The following is a 10,370-nucleotide window of genomic DNA, read 5'->3' as shown; positions in this document are numbered from 1 at the left end:
GATCTGATTCCTGATTAAACAAACACATTACATGTTTCATTTGTCATGTCTTTTAATTGTTTGAAAATCATTTTAAATGCATAGTTAAAGGAGAAATATTTTTCCCACTTTACAACATGTAATATTAGTCTCAAGTGTCCCCAGAATGTGTCAGCTCAAAATACTCCACAGATCATTTATTATATCATTTTGAAAATGCATATTTTGAATGGAAGCAGAAACAGGCTGTTATTGTACATTTCTCTTCAAATGCAAATGAGCTGCTGTTCCCAGCTCTCTTTTCCAGAACAGAGCTGCTCATTACAGCTCGAACCTGCTAAAAAAACATCTGTTTTGGTTCTGATTTTCATGTTTATCATGGTGAAATCAGGCTTTTAAACCATATTAGTTTGGTTTTCTGAGTGCACACGTACAGAATGCAGCTGTCGCAGCATGTGAGTGCTAAACTAAATTCGGTAACACTTTCTATGAAGCCCGTATTTATAAAACATTACAAGGGTATTCTTAATGCATTATAATGAAGGCATAATGCATTATAAAAAAACGTATAATATGTTATATCAATTCATGAATAATCATAACAACAATTATAATACATCATAATGCTTATGTATTTGTGGTTATACGTTTAACAGTATGATTATTTATAACACACAATGAACTCCAAATTAAATCTACTTCATTTACAGTATAATGGACTGTGTCATATATTGACATTGTTTAAGATCTATACAGTATCTTACTACAGCTTGTGAGTGGTTAGATGTTGAGTGTTTCTGTGGAGCTAATTTTAATTAATTGATGTGAGCTTAATACTACATCTGAAAAAAAAATGCAATGCTTTATATGGTTACATTTTATTTTGATGGTCCCCTTAATCAATATGTTGGTTGATCATTAAAATAAAGTGTTAGCGTATATTTACAGTAGCAGACTCTAATGACCGCTAGTCGACATGTAGTTACACAGTTACTTATCAACAGCTGTCTAAAGGGAACCATGAAAATAATCAAACTGATAATACAATAAAAAAAGTTCAAAGCAAATGTGTCATAATACACATTCATCTGATCAGATATATCTTATGGCTTTTTGAGAGAAAAACAATGTAATTATTATTATCATTATTATTACTACTATTACTTATAAGTGGACTTGGACCACTTTAAGTAAAGTAGCATATGAAAATGGCAACTATGAATAACTATAACTATGAAATATATAATATATTATATATATAATATATAATCCATTGTAAAAGTGGGTGCAATGTGTTCATTGTGTTAAAAAATAAGTAAATATTATAATAAAAACTGTTCTTATGAATATTCATGAGATGATAAAACATATTTTAAGTGTTTGTTTTAAATAATCCATTATGCATTCATTATCATGCCTTAAGAATACCCATATAATGCATTCTAAATACAGGCTTCATAGAAAGTCTCTAAATTGTCATTCACACACAAGTTTATGTTAAAGAAAAACAACAACAAAAAAAACAAAAAACATGTGAGTTACACAAACAGTCGATTATGTCTGTGAAGTTAAACAGCTGGGAAAATAAATTGCATGTTTATTTTAGATCTGTATGGCAGCATTAATATACAGTAAATAAATTAATAAATCCACTGCTCTGTTGTCTCCTTTGATATGGAGGAATTATTGGGTCAGATTATAAACTAAAAGTCTAAAACTAAAAGTCTTAAACCAAAACTAAAAATCTAAATTTGAAACAAAGTCCAAGTCGAAAAATTTATTTGGTATTTAGGGTTGGGCATTTTCTATTTAGGGTTGGGCATTTGGTCATTTAGCCATTTAGGATTTAGTATTGGGCATTTAGGGATTTAGGATTGGGAATTTGATATTTAGGATTGGGCATTTAATCATTTAGCCATTTAAGATTGAGGAATATAATAATTCCCTACTAAAGAATATTAGCAATATCCGCTTATATTACCAGTAGCTAATGTTAGCATTTTACCTGTCTGTTTTCTCATCGTCAGACTGATAGCACTCCTTTCACTGGTGACTTTGTGTTCGAGGCCACAAATGTTACAAAGCTGTCATTAAGTTGAAGTTAGTGTTCTCATTAGCACTGGGAGCTCCCTCTGCTGTCCATAAATTGCCTCTGCGCACCAGCCATTTCAAACCCAGCCTCCAGTATTTGGGCCACGCCTCCTAATTTGCATACAATCCTCAATTGCCCAATTCTCAATCTTCAAATGCCCAATCCTAAATCCCCAAATCCCCAATCCTCAATCCTAAATGGCTAAATGATTAAATGCCCAATCCTAAATACCAAATTCCCATTCCTAAATCCCCAAATGCCCAATCCTAAATCCTAAATGGCTAAATGACCAAATGCCCAACCCTAAATAGAAAAGGCCCAATCCTAAATACAAAATTCCCTATCCTAAATACCAAATGCCCAATCCTAAATACCAAATTAATTTTCGACTTGGACTTTAAGTTTCAAATTTAGATTTTTAGTTTTGGTTTAAGACTTTTAGTTTTAGACTTTTAGTTTATATTCTGACCCAATAATTCCTCCATACTTTGAGGCTGGGACTCTAATAGACTTGTGCTGGTATTCGGTAATGCGATATATCACGGTAATGAATATGCACGGTATTGTTATCGTGGGCACTTTTAAATACCGCAAATAATTATATTACAAATTATTCTGAATTTGGAATTTATTCTAATAATACTATTCCCATCAACTGGTCAAAATGCACAACACCGCTGTATGCTGCTTGAAAGACTGATGTAAACAAGCACCCATGAGAAGCACATGAGGAGCACGTGAGAGACGTGCTGAATGAAAGCACATTCACTCTCTGACAGCAGATGGCGCTAAACTGCAGAGAATTTTAAATAGCCATTCAGATTTGTGTATTTGCTATGATGTTCATCACAGTGCCAAAATACTTAAGTATTATGACTTAATATGATATTTTAATCTGGACTACAACATGTCATAGATATAGCCTTGTTTGAAAATGTTTTGATTTTTTATTGTTAATTCACACTTTACATCAGGGCTTCATTTTGAACATTAGTTAATTCATTGGTTAATATAAACTGCCAATGACAAATTCTTCTGAACATTCATTAATCTTAGGTATTCCAATATTTAATAACACGTTAAAATGTAAAGTTGCAACTATATTATTTAAAGAGCTAACATGAACTAAAACTTTTTTTTTAACAAAGATTAATAACTTCTGTAGCAAATGTAGCTATTGTGAATGTTAATGGTTAACTAATGAGATTGTAAAGTGATACCTATGGGTCTTCATAGTTCTTTTGCACTGTAATCTGTGCAAAACTTTTAACTTTATATATTTTTCTTTATTGTTTTATTTTATTTAAATGTTCAGTTTTGTTATTAGAAAAAAAAGTTATTTAACCTATTATACTATATTTTGAGCACTTTTTAAAACTAAATTTCAATACCATGATAATACTGTTAACCGTGATAAAAGCATGAGCAATTAATCGCAACAGGAAAAATTTGATAACGGCACATCCCTAGACTCTTTAAACCCCCCGCCCCCCCAAAAAAACACATTCAGCAAACGAAAATAGGCGATGAATCCATTAAAATTTGTTACTGTGGGTTAACAGTAATTATAATTATTATATACTTAGGAAACGAGTCGTTATTAGGACGGATCTGGTATGTACAGTGTTTCTAATGTTCATGTTTTTTATGTGTACTGCTTACATAAATGTAGCAAATACAGTCTTTATAAGCTTTCCATTGAAAAACCGCGATCTGTCGTCGATGCTTAAAGCTTATATCTTTATAATGATACATAGTTTGTCAAGATTAAATTTGTCCCGTTTCATTTAATCTATTCATAAACACTGACACGTGCAAGTTGAGTGGCTTTCAGGACAAGGGCGTCGGGGTGCAGGCTAAGAGGTTAAGATATTAAGGGAAAAAATCTGAGAACGATCCAGATATTTGTTTTGCGAGGAGTGAGGAGCGAGTCTGAGACAGAGAGCAGAGTATGTGCTGCCGAGCAGAGTATGAGCGGAGCGGAGTGATTCTGACTGGAGCGAGAAACGAGTCTGACACAGAGACGTGCTGCCTAGCAGAGTATGAGCGGAGCAGAGTGATTCTGACTGGAGCGAGGAGCGAGTCTGACACAGAGACGTGCTGCCGAGCAGAGTATGAGCGGAGCGGAGTGATTCTGACTTGAGCGAGAAGCGAGTCTGACACAGAGACGTGCTGCCGAGCAGAGTATGAGCGGAGCAGAGTGATTCTGACTGGAGCGAGGAGCCAGTCTGACACAGAGACGTGCTGCCAACCAGAGTATGAGCGGAGCAGAGTGATTCTGACTGGAGCGAGGAGCAAGTCTGAGACAGAGACCTGCTGATGAGCAGAGTATGAGCGGAGCGGAGTGATTCTGACTGGAGCGAGTCTGACACAGAGATGTGCTGCCAACCAGAGTATGAGCGGAGCAGAGTTATTCTGACTGAAGCGAGGAGCAAGTCTGAGACAGAGACCTGCTGATGAGCAGAGTATGAGCGGAGCGGAGTGATTCTGACTGGAGCGAGGAGCGCGTCTGACACAGAGACGTGCTGCCAACCAGAGTATGAGCGGAGCAGAGTAATTCTGACTGGAGCGAGGAGCAAGTCTGAGACAGAGACCTGCTGATGAGCAGAGTATGAGCGGAGCGGAGTGATTCTGACTGGAGCGAGTCTGACACAGAGATGTGCTGCCGAGAAGAGTATGAGCGGAGCGGAGTGATTCTGACTGCAGCGAGTCTGACACAGAGATGTGCTGCCAAGAAGAGTATGAGCGGAGCGGAGTGATTCTGACTGGAGCGAGGAGCAAGTCTGAGACAGAGACCTGCTGATGAGCAGAGTATGAGCGGAGCGGAGTGATTCTGACTGGAGCGAGTCTGACACAGAGATGTGCTGCCGAGAAGAGTATGAGCGGAGCGGAGTGATTCTGACTGGAGCGAGGAGCAAGTCTGACACAGACACGTGCTGCCGAGCAGAGTATGAGCGGAGCGGAGTGATTCTGACTGGAGCGAGGAGCGAGTCTGACACAGACACGTGCTGCCGAGCAGAGTATGAGCGGAGCGGAGTGATTCTGACTGGAGCGAGGAGCGAGTCTGACACAGACACGTGCTGCCGAGCAGAGTATGAGCGGAGCGGAGTGATTCTGACTGGAGCGAGGAGCGAGTCTGACACAGACACGTGCTGCCGAGCAGAGTATGAGCGGAGCGGAGTGATTCTGACTGGAGCGAGGAGCGAGTCTGACACAGACACGTGCTGCCGAGCAGAGTATGAGCAGAGCAGAGTGATTCTGACTGAAGCGAGGAGCGAGTCTGAGACAGAGACGTGCTGCCGAACAGAGTATGAGCAGAGCAGAGTGATTCTGACTGAAGCGAGGAGCGAGTCTGAGACAGAGATGTGCTGCCGAGCAGAGTATGAGCCGAGCGGAGTGATTCTGACTGGAGCGAGTCTGACACAGAGATGTGCTGCCGAAAAGAGTATGAGCGGAGCGGAGTGATTCTGACTGGAGCAAGGAGCAAGTCTGAGACAGAGACTTGCTGATGAGCAGAGTATGAGCGGAGCGGAGTGATTCTGACTGGAGCGAGTCTGACACAGAGACGTGCTGCCGAGCAGAGTATGAGCGGAGCGGAGTGATTCTGACTGGAGCGAGGAGCGAGTCTGACACAGACACGTGCTGCCGAGCAGAGTATGAGCGGAGCGGAGTGATTCTGACTGGAGCGAGGAGCGAGTCTGACACAGACACATGCTGCCGAGCAGAGTATGAGCGGAGCAGAGTGATTCTGACTGAAGCGAGGAGCGAGTCTGAGACAGAGACATGCTGCCGAGCAGAGTATGAGCGGAGCAGAGTGATTCTGACTGAAGCGAGGAGCGAGTCTGACACAGAGACGTGCTGCCAAGCAGAGTATGAGCGGAGCGGAGTGATTCTGACTGGAGCGAGGAGCGAGTCTGACACAGACACGTGCTGCCGAGCAGAGTATGAGCGGAGCGGAGTGATTCTGACTGGAGCGAGGAGCGAGTCTGACACAGACACGTGCTGCCGAGCAGAGTATGAGCGGAGCGGAGTGATTCTGACTGGAGCGAGGAGCGAGTCTGACACAGAGACGTGCTGCCGAACAGTGTATGTGCGGAGCGGAGTGATTCTGACTGGAGCGAGGAGCAAGTTTGAGACAGAGACGTGCTGCTGAGCAGTGTATGAGCGGAGCGGTGTGATTCTGACTGGAGAGAGGAGCGAGTCTGACACAGAGACATGCTGCCGAGCAGAGTATTAGCGGAGCAGAGTGATTCTGACTGAAGCGAGGAGCGAGTCTGAGACAGAGACATGCTGCCGAGCAGAGTATGAGCAGAGCGGAGTGATTCTAACTGGAGCGAGTCTGACACAGAGATGTGCTGCCGAGAAGAGTATGAGCAGAGCGGAGTGATTCTGACTGGAGCGAGGAGCGAGTCTGAGACAGAGACTTGCTGCCGAACAGAGTATGAGCGGAGCGGAGTGATTCTAACTGGAGCGAGTCTGACAGAGACGTGCTGCCGAGCAGAGTATGAGCGGAGCGGAGTGATTCTGACTGGAGCGAGGAGCGAGTCTGACACAGACACGTGCTGCCGAGCAGAGTATGAGCGGAGCGGAGTGATTCTGACTGGAGCGAGGAGCGAGTCTGACACAGAAACGTGCTGCCGAGCAGAGTATGAGCGGAGCGGAGTGATTCTGACTGGAGCGAGGAGCGAGTCTGACACAGACACGTGCTGCCGAGCAGAGTATGAGCGGAGCGGAGTGATTCTGACTGGAGCGAGGAGCGAGTCTAACACAGACACGTGCTGCCGAGCAGAGTATGAGCGGAGCGGAGTGATTCTGGCTGGAGCGAGGAGCGAGTCTGACACAGACACATGCTGCCGAGCAGAGTATGAGCGGAGCAGAGTGATTCTGACTGAAGCGAGGAGCGAGTCTGAGACAGAGACATGCTGCCGAGCAGAGTATGAGCGGAGCGGAGTGATTCTAACTAGAGCGAGTTTGACACAGAGATGTGCTGCCGAGAAGAGTGTGAGCAGAGCGGAGTGATTCTGACTGGAGCGAGGAGCGAGTCTGAGACAGAGACGTGCTGCCGAACAGAGTATGAGCTGAGCGGAGTGATTCTGACTGGAGCGAGGAGCGAGTCTGAGACAGAGACGTGCTGCTGAACAGAGTATGAGCGGAGCGGAGTGATTCTGACTGGAGCGAGGAGCGAGTCTGACAAAGAGACGTGCTGCCGAGCAGAGTATGTGCGGAGCGGAGTGATTCTGACTGGAGCGAGGAGCGAGTTTGACACAGAGACGTGCTGCCGAGCAGAGTATGAGCGGAGCGGAGTGAATCTGACTGGAGCGAGGAGCGAGTCTGACACAGACACGTGCTGCCGAGCAGAGTATGAGCGGAGCGGAGTGATTCTGACTGGAGCGAGGAGCGAGTCTGACACAGACACGTGCTGCCGAGCAGAGTATGAGCGGAGCGGAGTGATTCTGACTGGAGCGAGGAGCGAGTCTGACACAGACACATGCTGCCGAGCAGAGTATGAGCGGAGCAGAGTGATTCTGACTGAAGCGAGGAGCGAGTCTGAGACAGAGACATGCTGCCGAGCAGAGTATGAGCGGAGCGGAGTGATTCTAACTAGAGCGAGTTTGACACAGAGATGTGCTGCCGAGAAGAGTGTGAGCAGAGCGGAGTGATTCTGACTGGAGCGAGGAGCGAGTCTGAGACAGAGACGTGCTGCCGAACAGAGTATGAGCTGAGCGGAGTGATTCTGACTGGAGCGAGGAGCGAGTCTGAGACAGAGACGTGCTGCCGAACAGAGTATGAGCGGAGCGATTCTGACTGGAGCGAGGAGCGAGTCTGACAAAGAGACGTGCTGCCGAGCAGAGTATGTGCGGAGCGGAGTGATTCTGACTGGAGCGAGGAGCGAGTTTGACACAGAGACGTGCTGCCGAGCAGAGTATGAGCGGAGCGGAGTGATTCTGACTGGAGCGAGGAGCGAGTCTGACACAGAGACGTGCTGCCGAACAGTGTATGTGCGGAGCGGAGTGATTCTGACTGGAGCGAGGAGCAAGTTTGAGACAGAGACGTGCTGCTGAGCAGTGTATGAGCGGAGCGGTGTGATTCTGACTGGAGAGAGGAGCGAGTCTGACACAGAGACATGCTGCCGAGCAGAGTATGAGCGGAGCGGAGTGAATCTGACTGGAGCGAGGAGCGAGTCTGACACAGAGACGTGCTGCCGAGCAGAGTATGAGCGGAGCGGAGTGATTCTGACTGGAGCGAGTCTGAGACAGAGACGTGCTGCTGAGCAGAGTATGAGCGGAGCAGAGTGATTCTGACTGGAGCGAGGAGCGAGTCTGAGACAGAGACATGCTGCCGAGCAGAGTATGAGCCGAGCGGAGTGATTCTGACTGGAGCGAGGAGCGAGTTTGACACAGAGACGTGCTGCCGAGAAGAGTATGAGCGGAGCGGAGTGATTCTGACTGGAGCGAGGAGCGAGTCTGAGACAGAGACTTGCTGCCGAGCAGAGTATGAGACGAGTGGAGTGATTCTGACTGGAGCGAGGAGCGAGTCTGACACAGAGATGTGCTGATGAGCAGAGTATGAGCGGAGCGGAGTGATTCTGACTGGAGCGAGTCTCACACAGAGACGTGCTGCCGAGCAGAGTATGAGCGGAGCGGAGTGATTCTGACTGGAGCAAGGAGCGAGTCTGAGACAGAGACGTGCTGCCGAACAGAGTATGAGCGGAGCGGAGTGATTCTGACTGGAGCGAGGAGCGAGTCTGAGACAGAGACGTGCTGCCGAACAGAATATGTGCGGAGCGGAGTGATTCTGACTGGAGCGAGGAGCGAGTCTGACAAAGAGACGTGCTGCCGAGCAGAATATGTGCGGAGCGGAGTGATTCTGACTGGAGCGAGGAGCGAGTTTGACACAGAGACGTGCTGCCGAACAGAGTATGAGCGGAGCGGAGTGATTCTGACTGGAGCGAGTCTGATACAGAGGCGTGCTGCCAAGCAGAGTATGATCTGAGCGGAGTGATTCTGACTGGAGCGAGGAGCGAGTCTGACACAGAGACGTGCTGCCGAGCAGAGTATGAGCGGAGCAGAGTGATTCTGACTGGAGCGAGGAGCGAGTTTGACACAGAGACGTGCTGCCGAACAGAGTATGAGCGGAGCGGAGTGATTCTGACTGGAGCGAGGAGCGAGTTTGACACAGAGACGTGCTGCCGAGCAGAGTATGAGCGGAGCGGAGTGATTCTGACTGGAGTGAGGAGCGAGTCTGACACAGAGACGTGCTGCCGAACAGAGTATGAGCAGAGCAGAGTGATTCTGACTGGAGCGAGTCTGACACAGAGACGTGCTGCCGAGCAGAGTATGAGCGGAGCGGAGTGATTCTGACTGGAGCGAGTCTGACACAGAGATGTGCTGCCGAAAAGAGTATGAGCGGAGCGGAGTGATTCTGACTGGAGCGAGTCTGACACAGAGACGTGCTGCCGAGCAGAGTATGAGCGGAGCGGAGTGATTCTGACTGGAGCGAGGAGCGAGTCTGACACAGACACGTGCTGCCGAGCAGAGTATGAGCGGAGCGGAGTGATTCTGACTGGAGCGAGGAGCGAGTCTGACACAGACACATGCTGCCGAGCAGAGTATGAGCGGAGCAGAGTGATTCTGACTGAAGCGAGGAGCGAGTCTGAGACAGAGACATGCTGCCGAGCAGAGTATGAGCGGAGCAGAGTGATTCTGACTGAAGCGAGGAGCGAGTCTGACACAGAGACGTGCTGCCAAGCAGAGTATGAGCGGAGCGGAGTGATTCTGACTGGAGCGAGGAGCGAGTCTGACACAGACACGTGCTGCCGAGCAGAGTATGAGCGGAGCGGAGTGATTCTGACTGGAGCGAGGAGCGAGTCTGACACAGACACGTGCTGCCGAGCAGAGTATGAGCGGAGCGGAGTGATTCTGACTGGAGCGAGTCTGACACAGAGACGTGCTGCCGAACAGTGTATGTGCGGAGCGGAGTGATTCTGACTGGAGCGAGGAGCAAGTTTGAGACAGAGACCTGCTGCTGAGCAGTGTATGAGCGGAGCGGTATGATTCTGACTGGAGAGAGGAGCGAGTCTGACACAGAGACATGCTGCCGAGCAGAGTATTAGCGGAGCAGAGTGATTCTGACTGAAGCGAGGAGCGAGTCTGAGACAGAGACATGCTGCCGAGCAGAGTATGAGCAGAGCGGAGTGATTCTAACTGGAGCGAGTCTGACACAGAGATGTGCTGCCGAGAAGAGTATGAGCAGAGCGGAGTGATTCTGACTGGAGCGAGGAGCGAGTCTGAGACAGAGA

Source organism: Carassius carassius, chromosome 8 (genome assembly GCF_963082965.1).
Source record: "Carassius carassius chromosome 8, fCarCar2.1, whole genome shotgun sequence".
NCBI lineage: Eukaryota > Metazoa > Chordata > Actinopteri > Cypriniformes > Cyprinidae > Carassius > Carassius carassius.
This window is presented reverse-complemented; position numbering follows the sequence as displayed.